Source organism: Perognathus longimembris, chromosome 17, assembly GCF_023159225.1.
Source record: "Perognathus longimembris pacificus isolate PPM17 chromosome 17, ASM2315922v1, whole genome shotgun sequence".
Classification (NCBI taxonomy): domain Eukaryota; kingdom Metazoa; phylum Chordata; class Mammalia; order Rodentia; family Heteromyidae; genus Perognathus; species Perognathus longimembris.
In genome coordinates this window covers 28,590,188-28,616,178 of record NC_063177.1, presented here as the reverse complement: position 1 = coordinate 28,616,178, position 25,991 = coordinate 28,590,188, and the positions used below count along the sequence as shown (strand labels likewise).

At 48.2% G+C, this 25,991-nt stretch overlaps 1 protein-coding gene across 2 annotated transcripts in view; it reads right to left on the bottom strand.

Annotated features, from left to right (window-relative positions):
* Nucleotides 1–21,920, bottom strand: part of Cuedc1 (CUE domain containing 1) — an 87,284-nt gene extending 65,364 nt beyond the window's left edge. The window contains exon 1 of one of the 2 annotated variants that reach the window (XM_048364944.1): nucleotides 21,901–21,920. The gene's annotated coding sequence lies outside the window, so the exon portion shown is untranslated. The remainder of the gene's footprint in view (nucleotides 1–21,900) is intronic. The other variant, XM_048364945.1, reaches the window with a different exon arrangement.
* Between the last annotated feature and the right edge of the window lie 4,071 nt (nucleotides 21,921–25,991).

Below are 25,991 nucleotides of genomic sequence, written 5' to 3'. Positions count from 1 at the left end.
GGCACTGGTAGATGGGATGTAGATGGGAGATACATATCTGCTCTCTCTTTTATAATGCTATGCAATGGATTATAAACCTAGCTTACCTTTTGTCAATGGCCCAACAGCCTTGACCACATCACTGTTCTAGGACCTTCCCTGCCTCCACTAAGAATTTTCAAGTCTTAGAGTGTAAGACTCCCTCAACCCCCCTTTAAGGCAGTACAATCTCCAACATACCTAATGAGAGACCCCACCCCAGCATACCAGCTCATTTTACGTACTACCTTACACATATTCACCTTACAGGACTCAAAATTCTCATAGCTTTTATCCAACCAACCGGACACAGCTAGGATCAGGTAAGCCTGGACACATTTCTGATGGATCTGCCCAGATCACATACTTCTGTGAGGACTGCCCCACCCCTATTCACAAGGCAAGCCGCACCCCCCCCCCAATCCCATGTGGTGCAATTAGGAGCATGTCCTTCTTCCTGGGCACAGCTGATTGGACCAGCAGCACACAGTTGGCCCATGTAAGCCAATCTGATTCTCTTCCCAGGAATTCAAATCAAAGTTCAGATACCATTTGGTCTCTTAACGTTACTAGAAAGAGGGTGGGTATGTTTGGGAGTTGAGGGACAACAACAGCTGATCTACATTCATAGGAGCAGCAGTGTCCTGCAGGTGCACCAAGCAGAGGCTCTGAGAGCAGCTGCCTCCGTTCCAGGCACTGAGGAGGCCAGCTGTGTTTCCTGTTCTTCATTCTTCATCTCCCTCAGGGCTTCAAATAACACAGGCTGGTTTCTGTCCCTTGTACTTGGTGGAATCTGAACTGATTTGGACTGGTTTTACTAATCTGGTTGGACAGATGAGGTAATGTGAATAAATGAATGTCACATGACCAACATGTCATTATGGAGTGGTAAAAAACCCTACCATGTGCAGGGCACTAGGATCTAAGTACAAAGCTAGCCCAGGCAGGAAAATCCGTAAGACTCCTATGTCCAATTAACCACCAAAAAGTAAAGGTGTGGTTCAAGTGGTAGAGTGCCAGCCCTGAGTGAAAAGGCTAAGGGGTAGCACTGAGACTCATTACCAACACACACACACACACACACACACACACACACACCCCTGCTATGTGATTCTTCTTGAGTGTCATCTCATGCCTCTTTCCTTCCCAGAGCTAAAGGAAGAGGCAGGTGGTCCCTTCCTGTCTGTGGAAAAACCTGGTGACAAGGCAAGTGACTCAGCCAGAGGCACTCCAATGGTCTAACACCAGTGGCGAGAAAAAAAAAATACATCCATACTGTGAAATCAGCCTTTTACTCCTCCGCTTGTCCCAGCCCCCTTGCAGGGCACGTGCACCCTGTGATCTTGCTCTGGTCATTGAAGTGACGATGGCAGTCAGAAGCCCGTGTGGTGACCAGCTCTTTGGAGGCTAAGGCAGGAGGATTGTGAGTTGGGGCCCTCTAGGACTACATAGTGAGTGTCAGACAAGCCTGGACTACTCATAGACCCTATCTTAAAAAACAGAAAGGGAATTAACAGGTGCCCATTGGTTTCCAGCCAAAGCCGAGGAGCTGCCTCTACCTCTTCCTTTCCCTCCTGCAGTCATCTAGAAAGCCTCAAATTCCAGCCCCATCAGATATCCCATGAACTACAAACAAACTTAGATTGTGTCACCCTGCTGGGATGTCAAGGTGTGACTGTCCCTGCCACCTAGCCTAAACATCTCCTGCCTGAATGAAGTACAGGGAGCATTCAATCTGAGCCCTTCATTTCTCAGGTCTGCAGCATGCTGCATTCAACTGTGTAATGTTCATCTGTTTAACAAGTCTTGGAGCACCAAAGCCAAGCTTTGTAACAAGTACAGACAAGGACACGGTAATTAGAAAAACAAAACAAAACAAAAATCCAATAGCTGCCCTGAAGAAGCTCCCCATTTGGTGACCCACAGGCCCCACTTGAAACTAAAAGAAATCATTCTTCCGGGAGCAAAAGCCAACCTCCCACCCAAGCCCTGGCTAGCCCACCCCTGAGATGAACTAAGCCACCAGGAGCCCAAGGCAGCACGCCCCAGCCACTCCTGCGGGGTGGCAGCCAAGAATGAGTTCACACCAGGCCTTCACACCCTGAGCTCCACCCTCTCCTCTCAGACAGCCTCACGGCGGCAGATAAGTGCTTCCTTTGCCCTGGGTACAGAAGGGAGGGGAGAACCCCTGGAGAGATCAGGACAGCAGACCACAGAAACCAGGAACAGCAAGAGAAGCGGCTCTTTGGTCGCCGCTTCTTTAGGGGATGCCTTCCTCCTTGGTTTTAACTATAAAATAAATCTTCAACTTATAAGATACCCCACCCATCCCAAATAGCTGAGGATCAGAGAAATCATCACGCTGTCAGGTGTCTGGCTACAGGCTGCTCTCTTTATGCAAAAAGCTCGTTGAGAAGAGGGAGAGTTAGGTAAACGGAATCGCCACATAGAGTTATACAAGCATTCAGGCTGTTTATTTCTTAAGATGCTATTCTACCGAGGCAAACAGGGCTGGAAGCTAGCTCACACCCTGCTCACCAGACTGTAGACCCTGGAGGAAGGGTACTTTCTTCCAATCCACCCCCAAATAGATCTACCGGGGCGTCTCCACAAGGAGTAAAGGAGCTTGGTGATGGGTCTGTAGGAATTTAACTGTCTTAGATTTGACTTTTGGGTATGTGTGCAATCTATCACAGCAAAAGGTTCAAACAACTAAAACTAAAACCCAATTCTGCCCAAAGAAGTGGGTGTCTTACTCGGACAAGTTACTTCACCTTCCCTCACAGTTCCCACTTCCTAATAGATAATAATCCCTGGCCCATAGGATTGGCCTAAATCCCAGATTAAATTACATAAATTAAATATCTGACCCAGAGTAAGTTCTTTTTCCCAAGGGGAGCTATGAACAGTAGTTACTGGGAGGTGAGGGGGGGATGACACACGAAGGAAACCAAGGAAAACACTCTGGGAAATGTAGGACCAGACCCAGAAACTGTTTCCAGCTATCTGAAAGATCTCATGCACTCCCCTCCTTCTCTGGTAACCTCATTTTCCTGGAGACCTCAGCCTCCATTCAGAGTCCAAGGTAAGGCTAGTATACCATGGAAAGGACAGGAAGAGTAATAATGAACCAGTCACCAGCCTGGAGAGGCCCTTTCACAGGGTATGAGTAACCAAATTTTTTTATAATTTTATTTATTATTATTATTATTTTGCAGTCCTGGGTCTTGGACTCAGGGCCTGAGCACTGTCCCTGGTTTCCTTTTGCTCAAGGCTAGTACTCTACCACTTGAGCCACAGCGCCACTACTGGCCATTTTTTTCTATATATGTGGTGCTGGGGAATCAAACCCAGGGCTTCATGTATACGAGGCAAGCACTCTCCCACTAGGCCATATTCCCAGCCCCCAATATTATTATTATTGCACTCTACCCTCTGAGCCATGCCTCCAACCCCACTTTTTCTTAATTTCATTTTTGTCAGTAGTGGGGCTTGAACTTGGGGCCTGGGTGCTGTCCCTTAGCTCTTTTGCTCAAGGCTAGTGCTCTACCACATTGAGCCACAGTTCCACTTCCAGTTTTCTGGTGGGTAATTGGAGATAAAAGTCTCATGGACTTTGCTACCCAGGCTAGCTTTGAACCACAATCCTCATATCTCAGCCTCCTGAGTAGCTAGGATTACAGACATGAGCCACCAATGCCCAGCCTCTTCTTCTTCTTTTTTTTTTTTTGCCAGTCCTGGGGCTTGGACTCAGGGCCTGAGCACTGTCCCTGGCTTCTTTTTGCTCAATGCTAGCACTATGCCACTTGAGCCACAGTGCCACTTCTGGCCATTTTCTGTATATGTGGTGCTGGGGAATCGAAGCCAGGGCCTCATGTATATGAGGCAGGCACTCTTACCACTAGGCCATATCCCCAGCCCTTCTTCTTCTTTTTTATTTTTTATTTTATTTATTTATTTTTTTTGGACAGTCCTGGGCCTTGGACTCAGGGCCTGAGCACTGTCCCTGGCTTCTTTTTGCTCAAGGCTAGCACTCTGCTACTTGAGTCACAGCGCCACTTCTGGCCATTTTCTATATATGTGGTGCTGGGGAATTGAACCCAGGGCCTCATGTATACGGGGCAAGCACTCTTGCCACTAGGCCATATCCCCAGCCCTCTTCTTCTTTTTTAATGCCAGTCCTGGGCTTGAGCTCAGGGCCTGGGCGCTGTCACTGAGCTTCTTTTGTTCAACAATAACACTCTACCACTCGAGCCAAAACTCCACTTCTGGCTTTTTTGGTGGTTAATTGGAGGTCAGAGTTTTACACTTTCCTGCCCAGGCTGGCTTCCAACCACAATCCTCAGATCTCAGCCTACTGAGTAGCTAGGATTACAGATGTGAGCCAGTGATGCCCATCTATGATAACTATTGTCACACTGTCTAGTTTTGTTTCTGTGTGTGTGTGTGTGTGTGTGTGTGTGTGTGTGTGTGTACACCAGTCCTGGGACTTGAACTCAGGGCCTGGACACTGTTCCTGAGCTTCTTTTGCTTAAGGCTGGCACTCTACCATGTGAGCCATAACTCTACCTTCCAGCTTTTTTTGGTAGTTTAATGGAGATAAGAGTCTCACAGGCTTTCCTGACCAGGCTGACTCTGAACAGCAATCCTTATCTCAGTCTCCTGAGAGGCTAGGATTACAGGTTTGAGCCACCAGTGCCCAGCTTCGCTGTCTAGTTTAACGGGATAAATTTTTATGTTAATGTATTCAAAAGAGCCATTACTGCATATGAATTTCACAGCAGTATATTTGTTGGTTTTGATTTTGCCTTTTGTTTTAGTGCTAGGAATCTATCTTTCTTTTATGTTTTCTTTTCTTTTTAGAACCAAGACCAGACTTAAACTCAGTACCTGACACTTTCATTTATTGAGTAGTGCTCTACCAACTAAGCCATGCCTCCAACTCCAAGTGTGCTGGGGATCTAATCCAGGCTTTGTGGGGTCCAAGCAAGTACTTTTCCTAGCCCTTCTTATTGTTATTTTGAGACAGGGTCTTGCTATGTAGCACAGGCTGGCCGTAAACTCTCCATCTTCCTGTCTCAGCCTCCCAATAGCTGGGATTAGCATGTGCACATGCCCAGTTACCATTAATATTCTTTTAATGACACCCTCCTTGCTTGTTTCCCTCTGAGGTTTATAGTCCCAGAACCCTGAAGGATAAAGCGTTGCAGAGACAGGAAGCTGGGAACCCTTCCCAAAGCTCCTGGAGGGACCTCATCCTTGGCACAAGCCACCGATGCCCCAGAAAGCTGCTGGCTTCTGTCAAATGCCACCTCATTCTGTTCTCCTCTTTCCTTGCTTCTCCAGGAGGAAAGTTAATAGGATGATTCATTCTCTTACTAAATCAACGTATAAGAAAAAGGGAAATCACCTAAGTTTCCAACCCTCTGTTCACTAAGCACAAGCTGCTCCGTGCTCTCCCTCTCCAGGCACATAATAAACCCCACTGAACCCCTCTCCTCCCTTTCCTTCCATGTCTCAGGAATTCACTATTGTCGGGCACTGTGGTGTACACTTACAATTCCAGTAGGCAGGAGGTTGTTGATCAACAATCTGAGACAGATGATCAACAATTCACAGCCAGCCTGGGCTAAAATAGCAAGACCCTGTCTCAAAACCAAACAAAATCCACTATCTCTGGCAGTTTGCTAAGTTCCTACAGTCACAGCAACCAGGACTGAGTTGCCACTTAAAGATAGGTTTTCAAATAAAATGTGATAGGAGAAAAGGACACATGGCTCTTAAACCCACAGGCATGCGATCGGGCTCAGCAGATAGTAAAAATCCACCCAGAAAATATCACCAGCCCTGCCGAATCTCCTCAGCTCCGCTCCAAACTTGGAAACAGCTGTTTCTCTGTAACTCCAAAAAAGCAGTTCTCGTGTTCTGTCTCCTCATTCTTTCCAACTCTGTGATCTGTACACTTAATCTGCCTCCAGGCAGCTCATCCCTCCCTCAGCCTGTCAAAGGAAACCAACAAAGGGCAATCTCAACACTGCCTAAACAGAAAGCACTGCGGCAAAACATGCACAGGCCCCACAGTGTGATGTTGGACACACTAACCTCTCTGTGCCTCAGTCTCTGTGGTGATAACATTACCTCCAGTAGAGTTGATTATTTAACCAACATTAATATGCCTATATACTTAGAAAGCTTATGGGTATGCAATAAGCATGCAAGATATACTAGCTACTATTGTTAGGCCATCCTGTGTGACTGAGATTCTTTCTAGCTCTATTGAACAGATGGGGCCAAGAGCCATTTGCAGGTGTGGGACAAAGTAAGAGGTCAGCCAAGTGCTGGTGGCTCAGGCCTGTAATCCCAGCTACTATGGGAGGCTGAGATCTGAGGACTATAGTTCAAAACCAGCCCAGGTAGGAAAGTCTGTGAGATTCTTACCTCCAATTAACCACTAAAAAAAAACAACAACCTGGAAGTGGAACTGTGGCTCAAGTGGTAGAGTGTCAACCTTGAGCAAAAAAGCTATAAAACAGGGGCTGGGAATATGACCTAGCTGTAAAGTGCTTGCCTCATGTACATGAAGCCCTGGGTTCAATTCCTCAGCACCATATATATAGAAAAGGCCAGAAGTGGCGCTGTGGCTTAAGTGGCAGAGTGCTAGCCTTGAGCAAAAGGAAGCTAAGGACAGTGCTCAGGCCCTGAGCCCAAGCCCCAGGACTGGCAAAAAAAAAGCTATGGAACAGAGCCTAGACCCTGAATTCAAACCTCAGTACTGACATAAGAAAAAAAAATTTTAAAGATCCGCCTCAAGAAACGTACAATTTTACTTTTTTAAAATTTGTTTTTTCTTTTTCTGATGATTCTGTATTCTTTATCTTATATGTGGTATATTCATGTGCATATCTGTGGGGCCTGGGAGAGCACAGAACCTGAGGGAAAAGGGTGAAAGAGTGCAGCAGTGGAGCTCACTGGAGATGGGAGGGAGGGAACAGGAAAGAATGAGGGGAGAGATGGCACTGTATTCATTACTCGACTCATGTAAATATAACCCCTCTATGTAACACCTCTATAATAACAATAAAGCAAATTCTAAAAATTAACAAAATTAAAAGGTTAATTGACCAGCTCAGAATGGCACTGTCCTACAAAAGCAGGGCTCTGGTGGACCACTGTAATTTGCATACTCACAATCAATCCACTTATTTATTTATTTATTTGTATTTCCTTTTTTTTTTTTTTCTTTTGTCAGCCATGGAGCTTGAACTCACACTCTGTCCCTGAGCTTTTTCACTCAAGGCTAGTGCTCTACCACTTTGAGCCCCAGCTCCACTTCTGGTTTTCTAGTAGTTAATTGGAGACTTTCCTGCCCGGGCTGGCTTTGAACCTCAATCCTCAGATCTCCATCTCCTGAGTAGCTAGGGTTACAGACGTGAGCCAGCAGTGCAGTCTGACATCACAAACACATCTCAATTCTGTAACCCATGGAGAAAGGCAGTGTCTCCAGGGAGTGATGTCGGCCTTGTCAAATACAATTTCTGTTCCTTTTCATACTACATGAAAACACTCCAAAGCATCCTCAGGGCGAGCGTGCCATCCCAGAGAAGGCGTCGAAGACCACTGGAGGCCAGGGAACACCCAACTTCCACAATCTCACAGCCTGAAACATCTCCCTTGGGAGGATCCTAGGCTGTCAGCGATTCTGCAAAAGGTCAGTGTGAGTCAGCATTCGTGTAGGCATGGCCTAAGACATGTGGACGGCTGCCAAGCCCATATATTTTTTTTTTTTTTTTTTTTTTTTTTTTTTTTTTGCCAGTCCTGGGGCTTGGACTCAGGGCCTGAGCACTGTCCCTGGCTTCTGTTTTTTGCTCAAGGCTAGCACTCTGCCACTTGAGCCACAGCGCCACTTCTGGCCATTTTCTGTATATGTGGTGTTGGGGAATTGAACCCAGGGCCTCATATATACGAGGCAAGCACTCTTGCCACTAGGCCATATCCCCAGCCCCAAGCCCATATATTTTTTAAAAGACATCTACACTGTCTTCACCCTTGATACCAAGCGACAGGAATATTTCCATTAGGCTCAAAAGCCTGTTTTGCTATCTCTACTCACTGAAATGATGTTTCCAATATGAGAAGAATTCTTCAATGAAACCTCTAGAAACATCCCAGACTTCTCAGCAGAAGCAATGAATATGGTACTCAGGAAACCTCTAAATGCTAGTAAATGAGAGGCATGGAAACAAATGATTTGGTAAATGCATGCCCTCAAGTTCAGAGTCTAACTATATCGAACAAAAGGCTCAAGTCTACTTCTATTATGAACATTCACTCTTTCATAAAGCTCTCCATATATTTGACCACTGAGATGCCATCACCTTATGGCTAATCTGGAGAGAAAGAAAAGTAAAGAGTGTAACCCTGTAGCCCTGGCTCTACCACTAACTGTGGTTTCCTGAAACTGGAAGAAAAGAAAGTCATGCTGGGCATTGGTGGCTCACATCTGTAATCCTGCCTATTCAGGAAGCTGAGACCTGGAAGAGGATCAAGGTCCTAGGCTCAGTCCAGGCAAAAAAAAGTCCCTAAGACTTTACTTCCAAAATAAACAGCAAAACACCAGGCAGGAGGGATGGTTTATGTAGCAGAGTACCAGCCAAGTATGAGATCATAAGTTCAAACTCTAATACTAAAAAAAGAGTTAGAAATAATAATAGCAAGATGGGTGCCAATGGCTTACACCTAAAATTCTAGCTACTCAGAAGGCTGAGATCTGAGGATTGAGGTTTGAAGCCAGCCCAAGAAGACATATTTGAGAGATGTGAAAGTGTAGCTCAAGTAGTAGAGTACCAGCTGTGAGAGGAAGAGCACTAGGTCCTTGAGTTCATGCCCCAATACTGCCACAAAATAATAATTAATAGTAACAACAGCTAAAACTTATGAAGACCTTACCACTTAGTGTTTGAAGAGTCCAAGTCTGAACAAAAGTCACATGATTATCTCAACTGTCACAGGAAAAGCCTTTGACAAAATTCAATATCCCTTTATGATAAAAACTCTAAAAAAAACTAGGAGTAGAAGGAATGTACCTGAACTTAGCAAATGCTACATTTGACAAATTTATAGCCAACATCATTCTTTTTTTTTTTTTTGGCCAGTTCTGGGCTTGGACTCAGGGCCTGAGCACTGTCCCTGGCTTCTTTTTGCTCAAGGCTAGCACTCTGCCACTTGAGCCACAGCACCATTTCTGGCCACTTTTCTGTATATGTGGTGCTGGGGAATTGAACCCAGGGCTTCATGTATATGAGGCAAACACTCTTGCCACTAGGCCGTATCCCAAGCCCCCCAACATCATTCTTAAATAGGGAAAAACTGAAATGGTTTCCTCTAAAGAATGAGATAAGGGGGTCCATTTTCTCTACTCTTAATCAATATGATTCTAGAATGCCTCTCCAGAGCAGTAAAGCAAGGAGAAGGAGATAAAAGGGACTTTGCTAGAGAACAAAGAAGTCAAGATATCACTATTCTCAGATGATACGATCCTATACTCGACAGACCCTATAAATCCAACACACACACACAAAAAGCCCCTAGAGTTCATAAATACCTTCAGGAATATAGCAGAATATAAAATTGATACTCAATCATCAACAGCCTTTCTAAATAGCAAAAACAAATAGGCTAAGGAACATAATTTTATTCAGTGACTTAAAAAACAGTATATAATACTTAGACATTAATTTAACCAAGTATGTGAAAAACCTTTACAATGAAAACTATAAAAGCTTGAGGAAAGAAATGGAAGAAGATTGAGGGGAGGGGCTGGCTTTAGGAGAGATGGGGAGGACAGTGAAAGGGATGACATTAACCAAGATGCACTCTACTTACAAACATATTTGTTGAATGGTAATTCCTTTGTACAACTACAGGTAGTTTTTTTATTTTGCACTGATCCTGGGACTTGAACTTAGAACCTAGGCACTATCCTGAGCTTTTGTGCTCAAGGCTGGCACTTTACCACTTGAGCCACTGCTCCACTTCCAGCTTTTTTGGTGCTAACTGGAAATAAGGGTCTCATGAACTATCCTGCCCGGGCTGGCATCAACCCATGATCCTCAGAGCTCAGCCTCCTGAGTAGCTAAGATTACATGTGTTAGCCACTAGGTATCCAGCAAAAATACAATAATAATAGAAATTGAAGAACACATCAGAAGATGAACTAGTAGAATCAATATCTACAGATTTAATGCAATATCTATCAAAGTTCCCATAACATTCTTCACAGAAATCTCTTTTTAAAAATCAATCTAGGGGCTGGGGATATGGCCTAGTGGCAAGGGTGCTTGCCCCATATACATGAGGCCCTGGGTTCAATTCCCCAGCACCACGTATATAGAAAACGGCCAGAAGTGGCGCTGTGACTCAAGTGGCAGAGTGCTAGCCTTGAGCAAAAAGAAGCCAGGGACAGTGCTCAGGCCCTGAGTCCAAGCCTCAGGACTGGCCAAAACCAAAACAAAACAAAACAAAAAACTCAATCTAAAGCTGGGAATATGGCTTAGTAGTAGAGTGTTTGCCTTACATGCATAAAGCCCTAGGTTCAATTCTTCAGCACCACATAAACAGAAAAAGCCTAAAAGTGGAGCTGTAGCTCAAGAGGTAGAGTGCTAGCCTTGAGCAAAAAAAAAAAGCCAAGGACAGTGCTCAGCCCCAGGACTGGCAAAAAAAAACCAAAATCAATCCAAAAATTCACATGGAAACATACAAGACTCCAAATAGCAAAATCAATCCAGAATAAAAAGAAGAATGGAGATATCATGATATTACCAGGTTAAAAATTATTCTACAGAGCCATAGTAATGAAAAGTTTGGTATTTGTATAAAAACAGATCCAAAGGCCAATGGGACAGTATAGAAAATCCAGAAATAAAACAGCTGAAACCTGCTAACTTTTTACAAAGGAGACAAAAACACACTAGAGAAAAGATACCATCTTTAACAAATAGTGCTGGAAAAACTGGATATTCACTTGCAGGAAACTACAACTGGACCCATCTCTCTTTCTGTAGAAAAATCAACTCCAAAAGGATCAAAAAATTGATGTATCATACTGAGTGAAGCAAGACAAGCTAAAAATATAACTAGGTATTAAGTAGGGCACCTGATATCCTAGCCACTCAGGAGGCTGAAATCTGAGGATTGCAGTTCAAAGCCAGCCTGGGCAAGAAGGTCTATTAGATTCTTAGCTCCAATTAACCAATGAAAAGCTGGAAGTGGAGCTGTGGCTCAAGTACTAGGGCTCTAGCCTTCAGCACAAAAGCTCAGGGACAGCACTCAGATCTTGAGTTCAAGCCCCAGGACCAAAACAAAAGAGAAAAGGGGGGAGGGGGGAGAAGAAAAAGAAAAGAGAAGGGAAGAGAAAGAGAAGGAAAAAATGATCAGAATACATTGCACATATGAATGGAAATGTCAAAATGAAATTGCCCCTGTACAATTAATGTATGCTAATAAAAAAGAAATAAAACTAAATAGCCCCCAATAAAATAATAACAATGATAATAATAGCTGATATTTATTGAAAATTTACACTAAGCCCCTGAGGTAAGGATTTAGTATATATTTGATTGTCATTGGCAATACTATGATTCCACAGTATGGATTAGGAAATTAGTTCAGAGAGATTGAATGAATGAATGACTTGCCTCCAAAACACAGTGGCTGGACTCAAACACAAGCAGTCTGAGTTGGTAGTGGTGGTATGCTGCTGTTTGCTTTGTATTCCAATCCCAGTGCTTGAACTCAGGGTCTGGGTGCTGTCCCTGAGCCTCCATTTCCAGCTTTTGGTGGTTCACTGGAGCTAAGAGTCTCATGGACCTTCCTGGCTTCAAACCTCAGTCCTCAGCTCCTGGAGTAGCTAGGATTACAGGCATGAGCCACCAGCACCTGGCTAGACTCAGTGTTCTTGAACACATACCATCGGTCTTCTCAAGATGCTAAAGGACCCCAGGACCCATAAATTCCTCTAGGAGAAAACTGAGTAATCTTTGAAATCCTTTCTGGCTTTAAAATTGAGGAAATCTCTCTTTTAGAAATAAAATAAATGGGGGCTGGGGATATGGCCTAGTCGCAAGAGTGCTTGCCTCCTATACATGAAGCCCTGGGTTCAATTCCCCAGTACCACATTTACAGAAAATGGCCAGAAGTGGCGCTGTGGCTCAAGTGGCAGAGTGCTAGTCTTGAGCAAAAAAAGAAGCCAGGGACAGTGCTCAGGCCCTGAGCCCAAGCCCCAGGACTGGCCAAAAAAAGAAATAAAAGAAATGTGGGCTGGGAATGTGGCTTAGTGGTAGAGTGCTTGCCTAGCATGCATGAAGCCCTGAGTTTGATTCCTCAGTACCACATACACAGAAAAAGCCAGAAGTGGTGCTATGGCTCAAGTGGCAGATTGCTAGCCTTGAGCAAAAGAAGCTCAGGGACAGTGCCCAGGCCTTGAGGTCAAGCCCCAGACTGAAAAAGAAAAAGAAAGAAAAGAGATGTATGACTCTGACGTTTTATCAAAAGCAGTGATGCTCTACTTCAGCTAAGATGAAATGAAACATCTGTAAGACCTCACCCAGAACCAGTGAGGGGGAAACCATTGATTTCCTAGTGTAATGATGCCCTGTGAAGCAACCAGACTGGCCGCAACTGTCTCAAGAAAAATGACAGCTTGAGAGTCTTACAGGATGCACCAACAAGCAAAGGCCTGCACGTTTGCAACTATCAGTTCTCAAACTTTAACTTGACTTTGTTTTTTGGTGGTACTAGAGTTTGAACTTGGTGCTTGTGCTTGACAGATACGTGTCTTACCACTCGAGCCATACCTCCAGCCCTCTGGCTTCTGTTATTTCTTAAATAGGCTCTTACTCTTTGTCTTGGTACGTCTGGACCATGATCCTCCTTTTAACATGTGGCTGGAATGACAGACCACACTCCTGCACCCAGCTTTTTTATTGGTTGAGATGGGGTCTTGTGAATCTTTTTGCCTAGGCTGGCCTTGAACTACAATCTCTTGGGCCGAGTCTCCTTAGTGGCTAGTATTATAGGCATGATCAGTGCCTGATGCTTCTTTTCTTTTTAAAAAGAAAAGTCAAATGCAAGAAAATATTACACAACAGAGTCTCGTTTGTTTGGTCTCCAGAAGAGAGGTTCTTGCAATGTAGTCTCAACTCACGATGCTCCTGCTTAGTCTCTTGAGTGCTGGGATTATAGGTGCATACTACACACTGTTTAAAGGGGCTAATGTTGAAGTAGCACAAGATGCTACTTGCTGACACAGCCCCGAGGGGTGGACTCCCCAGCTCCTCTCCCACCCCTAGCTCTCACCAGCTCTCAGCTCCTGGTACAGCCTGAAACCGAAACTAATTCAGACCTGAACAAAGCAAAATCATTTCCTGTGTCTTATCACCCTGTGGGACCACAGTGCTCCATCACCCAGCTTCCAAAAGAAACCAATCGTTGCAGATACCCTCCTAAAACAAGAATGACTTCTTAGGGAATAGAGAATCTTGGGGTTAGGGATGAGGCAAGCGCTCTTTGCCATGCTGGTTTCTCACGCTTGTCTTTACTTTGCACAAGTCGATTAAATTCATCCTGGGAACTAAAATTGGCCATTCAGTGATTATTTTTCCCCCTTTGGTTAATATTGGGGTTTGAACTCAAGGCTTTGCACTTGCTAGGCAGGGCCTCTACCACTTGAACTATACTTCCAACCCCTGGTATTTTAAACGTGTGTGTGTGTGTGTGTGTGTGTGTGTGTGTGTGTGTGTGTGTGTGTGTGTATGTTCTGGTCTCGGGGCTTGAACTCAGGGTCACTGTCCTGGAGCTTTTGCGCTCAAGGCTAAGGCTCTACCACTTGAGCCACAGCTCGACTTCTGGCTTTTTTGGTAGTTAATTGGAGATAAGAGTCTCATGGATTTTCCTGCCTGGGCTGGCTTTAAACCTCGGCCCTTAAATCTCAACCTTCTGAGTAGCAAGGATTACAGGCATGAGCCACCCACACCCAGTAAACTTTTTTCTCTCTCTCAAATACTGGGGCTTATACTCAGAGCATTGTCCCTTTGGCTTTTTCCCTCAAGGCTGGTGCTCTACCACTTGAGCCATAGTTCTACTGCCGGCTTTTTTGCCGGTTAATTGGAGATAAGAGAGTTTCTTGGATTTGTCTGCCCAGGATGGTTTCAAACTATGATCCTCAGATCACGGTAGCTAGGATTATAAGCCCGAGCCATCAGTGCCTACCAATATTTTAAACTTTTTGTCCAGCATATGTCCACACTTTTTTTTCTTTTTGTGGCATCTCTGATCAAACCCAGGGCTCCAAAATATCTGGCAAGCATTCTCCCACTGAGCTACAGCTCCCAATTCTTCTTGCTTTTTTTTTTTTTTTTTTTGCCAGTTCTGGGGCTTGAACTCAGGGCTGGGGCTTGAACTCAGGGCCTGAGTGCTGTCGCTGGCTTCCTTTTATTGCTCATGGCTAGCACTCTACCACTTGAGTCACAGTGCCACTTCCGGCTTTTGTCTGTTTATGCCTGCTGAAGAATCGAACCCAAGGCTTCATGCATGTTAGGCAAGCACTCAACCGCTAAGCCACATTCCCAGCCCATTCCTCCTCTTTTTTAAATACAGAGTCTTGCTACATAGCCCAAATTGGAGCTAGAAATCCAAGGCAGGAGTTCTGCCTGGGCCTCCAGAGTACAAGAATTATAGTTGTGCATCACCACACCCAGGTTGATTCATCCTTAATCAGATTCCCTACTGACAGCAGGCTTGTTCTCTAAGACCTCAGAAGCCATCATGTTAGATGGATTATAAACTCTGAGAAGTGTTCTCAGAAGTGCTTTGTTAACCTTACCCTTGCCTTACTCTACCTGTAGGCCCCTTTTCTCTGTTTGGGGGATGCTGGATGGGGCCTATTACAAAACCATCATACTGTTGTTGGTTTAAGCAGAACAGAGCAGCAAGGCTAAGTGCCTCTGCCCAGTGACTGTATGATCAAATAGAAATAACGAATTAGGCCAGGCAACAGTGGCTCACATCTATAATCCTGGCTACTCAGGAGGGAGGGTGAAATCTGAGGATCAGGGTTCAAAGCCAGACTGGGCAAGAAAGTCTGTGAGGCTCTTACCTCCAATCAACCACCAAAAAAGCTGGAAGTTGAGCTGTGGTTCAAGTGGTAGAGCACCAACCTTGAGCAAAAAAGCTAGGGGACAGTGCCCCAAGTTCAAGCCCCAGTACCAGCACAAAAAAAGAAAGGATGAATTATGTGCTATTTGCTCACTCATTTTACAAAGTTTGACTGAGGGGCTATATGTCTGCCCAAAGCTCTTCTAGGTGCAAGGCAAACAGGGTGGATGAGAAAACAAACCAGTTTCTTCCAGGAATGCCTTCTGAGTGCTAGCTGATGCTTGTAGCCAGCACCTGACAGATACTTAATGGATTCCAGGTTTCTTTTTCTTTCTTTCTTTTTTTTTTTTTTTGCCAGTCCTGGGGCTTGAACTCAGGGCCTGAGCACTGTCCCTGGCTTCTTTTTGCTCAAGGCTAGCACTCTACCACTTGAGCCACAGCGCCACTTCTGGCTTTTTCTATATATGTGGTGCTGAGGAATCAAACCCAGGGCATCATGTATACGAGGCAAGCACACTTGCCACTAGGCCATAGTCCCAGCCCCGATTCCAGGTTTCTTGACTCTTCTCTCAGGACTTGGACTCCATCCTGTAAGGCTGTAGACCCCACCCAGACAGCATCCCTGCTGCCCCAGACCCAACTGCTGAGCAGACAAGGTATATCTGGTCTCTTTAACCTCATGGATGGGTTGCCCCTGTGTTACTAGACATTCTTCAATCACTTCTAGAGGGGAAAGGAGAAGGTCAGAGTGAAGGAAAGTTTTGGCTCAAAAAATTCCAGCATCCGCCTATCACTATGCTGACCCAAGCCTCTAGGGGCCTCTGCTGCATCTTCCTGTTTCCAGATGAAATTTCTTAGATCACAAAGACAAATGAAACTTGTTCCCACTTCCCAAGCCCTTGGGAGGAGGCCACTCAGATGAGTCACTTTTCTTACATCTCATATCCTATTTGGAACATACGCCTCATGTCTTACTTGACTCCTTGCTACACAATTTAAATTCACTTGCCTCTAGTTCTGTGGCTAGGTACAGGGACACAAGCAAAAATCCCCTAAGCAGCAATATTTATGAGACTTCTATTCCTTTTTCTTGGCAGTCCTGGGGTTTGAACTCAGGGTTTTGTACTTGCTACATTAAGCCTCTGCCACTTGAGCCACTCCTCCAATTCTGTTTTTGTTGTTCTGGTACTGGTATTTGAACTCATGGCCTGGGTACTGTCCTTGAGCTTTTGTGCTCAAAGCCACATCTTCCCTTCTGCCTTTTTTGAGTAGTTACCTGAGGATCAGAATCCCAAAGACTTCCCTGCCCTGGGTTGGCACCACAGTCCTCAGATTTCAGCTTCATGAGTAACTAGGATTACAGGCACGTGCCACCAGTGCCTAGCTTTGCTGGTTACTTTTGCAATAAGGCATCATGAATTTTTTTTTCTTTTTTCTTTTTTTTTTTTTTTTACCTAGGCTAGCTTCGACTCATGATCCTTCATAGCTCAGCCTCCTAAGTAGCTAGGATTAGCTAGGTGTGAGCCCCTAGTTCAGTATGTTCACTTCAAAAAATTACAGGAGGTGAGTATGGCTTGGCTATTAAAAACCACAAAGATATGAAGGAAGGTAACCGTCCTGCCCAGTTCCTTCCTTGCCTTGGAAAGTGTCTGGATCCCAAACCCCTGGCTTTCCTCTGACACCCACACCCTGGTCACTTAGCTGGACCCAAAGTCCATGGTGTAAGACAGTGAAGTCCTCAGGGTTGAGAGTGGGAGCCCGAGAGGCCGCTGCCAACTGTATCGTCACTCTGTTCAAGTGTCCTCTCCGGCAGGAAGCCTGATCAGTCCCAGCTCTTCCGGATGACCTTCTTCAATGCTTCATCTTGGGTTTTGTTGTCGTTGCTTTTCAGGGAAGTGTTGGAACCAGGGCTTTATGCATGCTAGGAAATCTGAGCTTCCCCACCAGCCAACTGAACTCAGTGGACCCTCGAGGCCTATTCTAGCAATGATCATACCTGTGTGTGTACACACGCAGTGTGCTTGCACACGCTGGTACCGGGGCTTGCACTTTGGGCCCAGGTGTCATCTCTTATGTCCCTTAGCTTTTTTTACTTGAGGCTAGCACTCTACCACTTGAGCCACATCTCCACTCCTAGCTGTTTGGTGGTTATTTGGAGATTGGAATCACACTTTCCTGTATGAGATGTCTTTGAACTGTGATGCTCAGATCTCAGACTCCTCCTGAGCAGCCAGGATTACAAGTGTGAGCCACCAGCACCCAGCTTCTACCACTTTCTAGCTACATGATCTTGGGCAAGTAACTGAACCCCTTGACAAGTTCATCTAGAAAATGGATGGGATACCCCAGGGTCTTGTGAGATATCAACAAGCTGGCCTATGCAAAGCGTAAGAACATTTCCAATCTAGGCACAGGTGGCTCATGCCTATAATCCTAGCTATTCAGGAGGCTGAGTTCTGAGGATCATAGTTCAGCCAGGGCAGAAAAGTCCTTGTGAGCCTTATCTCCAATTAACCACCAAAACATGGAAGTGGAGCTGTGGCTCAAAGTGGTAGAGCACTAGCTTTGAACAAAGGAGCTTAGAGGCAGCGCCCAGGCCCTGAGTTCAAGCCCCATGACCAAAAAAATAAAAAATAATAGAAGATAAGGGGCTTGTAATATAGCCTAGTGGCAAGAGTGCTTGCCTCGTATACATGAAGCCCTGGGTTCGATTCCCCAGCACCACATATATAGTAAACAGCCAGAAGTGGTGCTGTGGCTCAAGTGGCAGAGTGCCAGCCTTGAGCAAAAAGAAGCCAGGGACAGTGCTCCGGCCCTGAGTTCAAGGCCCAGGACTGGCCAAAAAAAAAAAACCCAAAATAAAAGATGTTCAACAGCAATGAATCAGCTCACCTCTCAGTGTTGGGATTGTGGTTTCTCCAGCCTATCTTTTCCAGAAACCCCATGCACCCTTCCACTGACAACCCCACTGGCTGGCAGTATCCCCATTAGAGTCCCTGTCCTCAGGACCAATCATACATTAACATAAAAAGCCATTCAACCCCATTGCAGCCCAGCCTAGAGAGCTCACTCTCCAGGAGAAAGGTGAAGAACTGTTTCCACAGCAGCGCAACAAATGCTGAGCCGTTCCACGGTAAGGTGCTTAGCTGTCATCTCTCTATTTTAGCACATATTCACATAGGTAATGCCACTGTGCTCAGAATTCAAGAGCCTCACCTCTCCCCCAGCCCCACCCCCCACCCCCAAGGCTCACCTCAGCCTCTACAGTTTTGACCAAAGATTCATCTTAATAACAAGCCTTAAAACGTTCACACCCAACATGCAGAAACAATTAACAACAGCTTCTGTCAAATGAACACTTCACTCTGCCTGGCACACACATAAGATCTCCTTCAATAGGAGACACTGGGGTACTTGAGAAAGTCTTCGAGTAAGGTGGAGCGCTGGGGTTCTACCTGAGCATGCCTAACTAGGCCTTGGAGTCAATCTCCAGACCACAAAACCAAACCAATCCACCCAAAGGCCTGTTAGAAACTGGTACAGTGAGGAACTGCAGCAAAGCAGAGGCATTCCTGGAATCTGGAAGCACAGGGGGATCAGGGAAGCAGCATGAGCCAATGCAACTAGAATCTAGAACTCCCAACCTGTGGAAACCAGGGCTACAGCACACAGACAAGAATCAACTATTGAGGAAGGCAAACTCTCAGCCACTGACACAGGACCCTTGCATGCCACCAAGATGTCTTCCAAGTCCCAGACCACTGAACCACGACCCTTCAGGGGCTCTAGGGTCCTCTTACAGGCTGTAAGTATAGGAAGCCAGAGGTATGGCTTGCCATGTTGAATAGTCAGAGGGGATCCATGCACCCAGTGCTCTGGAAACCCCTCAGCTGTGTTGCCTAGTGACCAAACAGAGTAACTAGGAATCTTAGAGTAGAAACAAAGTGTGTGTGAGTGGTACCATGAGCCAAAAACAAAGGGAAAAAAATCCTGATGACTTGGATGGGTTCCTGCGGGGTGCAGTAAGGCCAGTGGAGTTGGAACTTTTTGTTGTCGGTTGTGGGGCTTGAACTCAGGGCCCGGGCATTGCTCCTAAGCTATTTTGCTCAAGGCTAGTGCTCTACAGACACTTTGAGCCACAGCACTACTTCCAGTTTTCTGGTGATTAATTGGAGACACCAGTCTTACAGACTTTCCTGCCCAGGCTGGCTTTGAGCTGCAATCCTCAGATCTCAGCCTCCTGAGTAGCTAGGATGACAGGCATGAGCCACTGGTGCCCAGCGAGTTAGAACTTTTGTATCCCATCAAAAGCTTCTTGAAGGCCCTTGGTGCTGTCATAGTAGGAGGCTATTTCACATCAGATGAGAAGGGAGGAAGAGATGTTTCTGAGCATCCGTATGGTATTTATCATTTATGATAAGTGATAAGAATTTCTGCCCTATCACTGAGTCCATTGTATGTATTGCTCCGGTAGAGCAGAGGTGACTGGAGCCTAAGGAGGGCTTCTCAGACCCTCCAAATGACACTCTCAGACTCTTAGCACGAGCAGAGGCGACAATCACCTGTGCAGCAGCCCAGGGCCCAGTGAACTATGGGAAAGCAAGGAATGGCTACGCTGGGGATGGTGATAGCCAGCTCCTCCGGCCTTGACTTGCCTTCTACAGTCCCAAGGGATCAAGAGGACCTACAGAACCCACATCCTACTCTTGGACAACCTGTCCCACAGTCTTCCTTCTTAACACTCTCCATGAAGGCCCTTCAACCCATTTCCACAAGATGAGCGGAGGTTCCCAAAGAGCCTGGCTCCCATACCAAGTTGAAATGCTCCAATCCCCACCTCAGCCTTTTATTCTCCTCTAATTCAGTAGTCCTGTGGCTGGGGGTGAGTGCCCCAAGCCTTCCCATTACACAGACAACAAACTCAGACCTGGAGAAGGGCCATCTCGGCTGCCCCCTGTCCTCTAGCTTGCAGCAGGAAGCTGGGAACTGAGCCAGATCTTCCAGGTCTCCCTGGCATGGAGCCCAAAGTGGCATAAGAAGGCCAGGAGAAAAGGCCTTAACAAGAATCCTGCTCTTTGCCCCCTGGGGTTATTCACTGACCAGCCACAAAGGAAGGATCTGTTTTGAAGGGCTTAGACTAGATCACCATTTCTAAAACAGTAGTCTTTGGGGTCCTGGATCCAAGAGGGTAGGGTAACCCACTGATACCAAGTACAAATGTGTCCCTGTACTATGTGGATGGAGAAAGAATAGAACTTTCACCAGGTTCTCAAATGAGCCCAGCACTCTAACCTTCCCATCCTCCCTCATCCTAATTATATCTTCCCAGGGCTATCCCTATCCCAGCTGCCTAGAGGCTCTCCTACTGTGTTCTCCAACAGTGTTCCCTTGTCTCCTGCTTCTTCAACCAGCAGAAAGTAGACAGGGGGTCTAACCCAGCTTTACAACACCCTCCAGCTTTCACCTACATCAATCAGGTGTTTGGGGAAGCTGGTCTCCATCCCAGAGAAGCCACTTGTCCTTTCAAATGGAGGTTCCAACTTCACACCTGATCCAGCATAGTGAGAGGACTTCCAACACGAGGGAACTCAGGTCCCTTAACTCCCTTCAGGCAGCCTGGCTAGCTCTACCAGGCTGTATAGAAAACCCCGGGTGCAAGGCCCAGAACACTTCCTCCCAGGTGGCTTTGTTCCTGGGCCAGGAGACTGAGTGCCGCAAGATAACCAAAGGAAAGGCGGATTCCCCGCGCTCCAAGATGCTGAGCGAGACACATGGTTTTTCCTCCATGCAGTATCACTTCTAGAACGTCTTGATTCTCAGTTCTATTAGCCTCTCAACCTCTACTGTCACCAAGAAAGGGGAAGATCTAAGACCACACTCCCCCAAATTCTTTCCTGGAAATTGATATTCCCGTGTAAATTTCTTGGAGCTAAAACTTTTCTTTTAAGGGGGTGGGCAAAGAAATGGACAAGCTAGTGCTAAGTGGAGAAGATGAAGGGAGGGGTTCAGGAGTAAAAGGGCAAATGCCAGCGCCCCCCGGGGGAGCTGCTCACGGGGGACACTGAGTCCCGGGGTGGGGAGTGGGGACGGCGCTTTCAGAACTTTCCCCAGCCGAGTCTCTCGGGGAGAAGCAGCTCCCAGGGGACGGGGTGGGACACCCGGAAAGGCGGAGGCGACCTGTGACATCGGCCAGGGCAGAGAAGCTGGCCTCCCCCCCACCCCACTCCCCAAGTTCAGCTCCCAGCTGCCCCCCCCATCCGCCGGCCCGCGCCCCCCACTACCCGAGCCCCCGGGCCGGGGCCAGGCTGGGAGGGGCGCCCGCACAAAAGCTGCAACAGCCGGGGTTCGGGGAGGCCTCGCCGCCCTCTGGCTCCCCCCGCGCCCGCGGACGACCACCCCCCGAATCGCGCGCCCCTATTTCAAGCCGCCCCCCGCCTCCCCCGGCGCCCTCCCCCCACGAGCTCGAGGCCTGGGATGAAACGGAGGGCTCGGGAAGGAAAGGCGGGGCCGGGACCTGCCGCACGCGGCTGGGGCGGCGCGGGCTCGGCGGGGAAGCCGCGGCGACAGCCCCGGGAATCAAACTCGCGGCTGCGCCCGGGGCCGGTGGGTCCATCCCCCCCCTTCCCCGGGAGAGGTGCGGCGGGAGCCCGGGCCGCGGCCCGGAGAGCGCGCGGCGGGGTCCGCGCCCCGGGTCCGGGCGGCTCCGCGGCGGGAGCGAAGGGAGGGTCTTACCGATGGCGGCGCGCGCGTCCGCTGCCCGCGGGCGGGTGGGGCCGGCGGCGGCGGCGGCGGGCGGGGGAGGGGCGCGGGCCCGCGGCGGCGGCCCTGCTCGGCGGCGGGCGGCGCGGCGGGGCGCGGGGAGGCGGGGAAAGCGAGGCGAGGCCAGGCCGGCTTCCTAGCGGCGGGCGGCGAGAAATGCAGCTGTCCCTGCGCGGCTGCCGGCGGGGCCGCCAGCGGGGCCGCGCGGGGAGGAGTGGGGCCGCGGGCGGGGCGGGGGCCGGGCCGCGGCGGCGCCCCCAGACCCCCTCTCCCGGGAAGGAAGGAAGCGCGATCCGGGGGTCCGGAAGCCCCGGCGATGGCGGGGAGGGGCGGGGAGGGGAGCACCGGGGATCGAGCCCGACGGCCGCCGCGTGTCACTCCCGCACCCGCGGCAGCGGTGGCTCCCTGGCCCGCGGCAGCGGTGGCTCCCTGGCCGTGGGAAGTCGGGGTCACCTGGGTGAAGCCGGGGTGCGGAGGGCGCCCCCCCCCCAACCTCCCCTCCGGGCTCCGGGAGCATTGCCGGGAGACCCGAACCCTAAGGGGACCTGAGGATGTCGATGCTGGCGGAGAACCCCGAGCGGGGTGCGGAATTCCGACAGCCGTCTGGGGCTTGGGGTGGGGGGGTGGGGGATGGGAGACTCCTCGGGAGATCCCGCTCCGTCGAGGAAACACCCGGGGGATGGCAGGACATTCACCCGCTCAGGTACTGCCTCGTCCCGCCTGCGTCCACCCCCCCCCCCACCCCCCTCCGCGACCCCGCCACCTGGGGCTACTGCAAGTTTTCCTCGGAACAACTTGCTTAATCCATGGGAAATCGAGTGTGGCCATTCCGCCACGTGGTTTGGGTTTCAGGCTCCAGTGGGGGGGGGGGATGGGTAGGGCTGGGTGAGGGGTGCGGAGCCCCCCGCTCCGCAGGCTAGATCAGTCTCAGCTCCGGCCCCCACCTCCGGGTGAAGCATCCAAACTCTCCCGCCTCCGGGGGCCACCGGTCCCGGTTCTGCCGGTGCGCCCGGGGTCCGTGCCCTTCCTTCTTCCGAAGGCTCACGGCCCGCTGACCCTGCGGAGGAGCCACACGCTCAGCCACAGGACCATCTGATGGCAAAAACCACAAACCCGAGCGCCCAGACACCAGTGTGCTTCCATCGTGAACTAAGGGACATCCGGGCGAGGTGGGAGGGGGGGGCGGACGGGGAACCTCCGTGGCCCAACCTTCGGGTAGCATGTGGAGCCGAACTCCAGGACTGGGTAGACAGACCACCAGGTCTCCCTGCTTCCCTCTGCCCTTGCACAACCAAAATTCAAAACCAGTTCAATTTCTGGGGCTCCCCAGAAGGTGGTCCCTAGACCCCCAGTTAAATATTGCCACTGTGCCTCTTGGCTGATTCCTAGATCCTTTCCCAAGTGGTAACTGACAGCCCAGGATTTATTCTCTCAGGCAGAAGACCCTATTCCATGTTATCTGATGTGTCACCTTATACTCACACAGTTGCCACTCATCTGCCACTTTTATGCTTACTGGCAAGATCTTTGTATAGTTCATCCCTGCCACTTCTGCATTTCAGGACCGAAAATATACCACTGCAAAATTGGGGATTTCCCTATTTGTACTATCCTGTGGATTGCTCATAGAATGCTTAAGTATATTAGTGTTATATATAACTACTATTTTTTTTTTTTTTTTTTTGGCCAGTCCTGGGCCTTGGACTCAGGGCCTGAGCACTGTCCCTGGCTTCTTCCCGCTCAAGGCTAGCACTCTGCCACCCGAGCCACAGCGCCGCTTCTGGCCGCTTTCTGTATATGTGGTGCTGGGGAATCGAACCTAGGGCCTGGTGTATCCGAGGCAGGCACTCTTGCCACTAGGCTATATCCCCAGCCCTACTAATTTTTTTTTTTAAAGCCAGTCATGGGGCATGGTAGCTCACACCTGTAATCCTAGCTACTCAGGGGGATTACATCAGCCGATGGTACTTTGAAGCCAGCCCTGGCATAAAAGGCTATGAGTACTCTCCACTTCTCAAAAAATACCAGAAAGCTGGGAAGGAGGTGTGGTTCAAGTGGTAGAGAGCCAGACCAGTAAGTGGAGACACTGAGTTCAAACCTCAGTATTGGTTTGGTGACATGTCACTTGTGAAATTCCTATAGGTGAATTTTCTCTGTTCTCATAGAATGAGTACAATGAGTGAGCCAAGTACAGAAAGCAAAGCAACATTCTGTACTTTGGAAGTAGCAAAGCTCTCTCTGAATCGATAATTAGCCAATCAGAACCTAGGAGAGTTCAGCCTATCCACGTTCTGCAATGATGCTCTAGTCCAGGTGGTTAACATGTCCAAAAGATGTGTGTCAGCCTGGTCCAACACTATCCCTTTCCCTCCCCCTCTAGCTTCCAGTCCAGCTGTAGTGGGAAAGAAGCAGAGAGAAGACCCAGAGGCCCCACAGAGTACATGAGGCCAGAGATGATGGCTAGACCTAGACTTATCCAGCCATGGCAACACCAGCATTTGCCTTGCACTCTGTGGGGCTTAATTCTTATCCTTAGAGAGTGGCTTCAGGGGTTGCTCCACCATCTTCCCTGAACAAGTGGTGGGAATCCCTTCCTTCTCAGGAAGGAAAGAGGAGGGTTGTAGCTAGCTATTCATAACTGCCTTGCTGGTTTTCAGGAGAGTGTACTTGCACAAAGGGGCTGCTTCTGCTGGAGAGGGAAGGTGAAGTGAGATATTATTATACCGCTCTGATTGGGATGCATCAAACCCAGACAGGCATATGACAAGCCTCCCATTGGTAATTTTTCTGCTTAACCTTCCCGGCCACCCTCCCAGACCAGCCTCCAACTAGCTTCTTTTCAGCTATGTCTTAATGTTCTCACGAAGCTTTGGTTTCCATGCTGGAGGACAGCCCCAGTCAGAATTGTGGAAGCAATGCAGGTGTCATCCAGCTTCTCAGCAACTCTTTCAGAGGATGCACTTGGTGTCTTTGAGTAAGTTGATGTTGCCATGGCTGAGATAGGAAATAGGATCAGAAGCTGGGGGTGTAGTTCAGTGATAGAGCGCTTGTCTGGCATGTGTGAGGCCCTGGACGTGTGTGCCTAGTACTGCCAAATAAAAGTTGGAGGGACTATATACATGCATGTATTGTGACTTCCCGGCCCCCTGATCTGTCTCTTCTGTCAAGTCTTCCTCCACTTTGGATCCTCTTGAGGTCATTCTCACTCTCCTTGGAGTGGGCTCATTTATGGCCTTAGTGGGTGTATTTCAAGTCTCCTGGACATTGAGACTCATCTACACAGCTGACAATCAGCAGAAATCGTAGCTTTCATGGCCCCCATGAATTAGGAGTGAGAGATTTTAGGCATGTAGCAACCTTTCTAAAGCCTACCATTCAATTTAGTAACTAGCCTTCCTCCTTAAGGGTGCTGGACTGCTTCTACTTTTAATGTTTTATAAGTCATTCTGTTATACCAAGTAGGAATGAACCAACTGCCTGCAGTTTCAAAGGGAGCAACGTTGAAAGTGGACTTTTTTGGATGATTAGGATTCATAGTGGAGGATATATGTTGGAGGGTTGTTTATGGAGAGGGCATTCTAAGCAGAGAGCAACATAAGCAATCAGTCTTCTCTTTCTCTTTCCAGAGACATCCTCCCTCCCCCTATTCTTCCCCCTCAGAGATCCCTAATGATCAAGAGCCTCTTATTATTGACAAGGTGACAGAACTCTCTTGTTCTGGATGGGGCCACCCTGAAACCAGGGCCTCAGGAAGGGAGGGAGCTCAGGAAGGAATAGGTCCGCCTCTTCTAGCAGGAAGTGACTTACAGGTCCTTATCACAGGAGGATTCTGTCCTAATCACTTGAATTTTTGCCTTTTTCTTCAGCTATTGATGTTGTCCTTTAACTGGAAAAACGGAGCACACCTTTTCTACCTATTGACAAAAGCTGAACTGTAGAGGGGACAGTAGATCCAAATCAAGTCAGGCTACTAGCCTGACTGTGAGACCTCTGAATATCCAGCCATGGCAGGTGCATGGAGAGAGCAAGGGCAGGGGTGATACCACAGGTAGCACAAGGATATT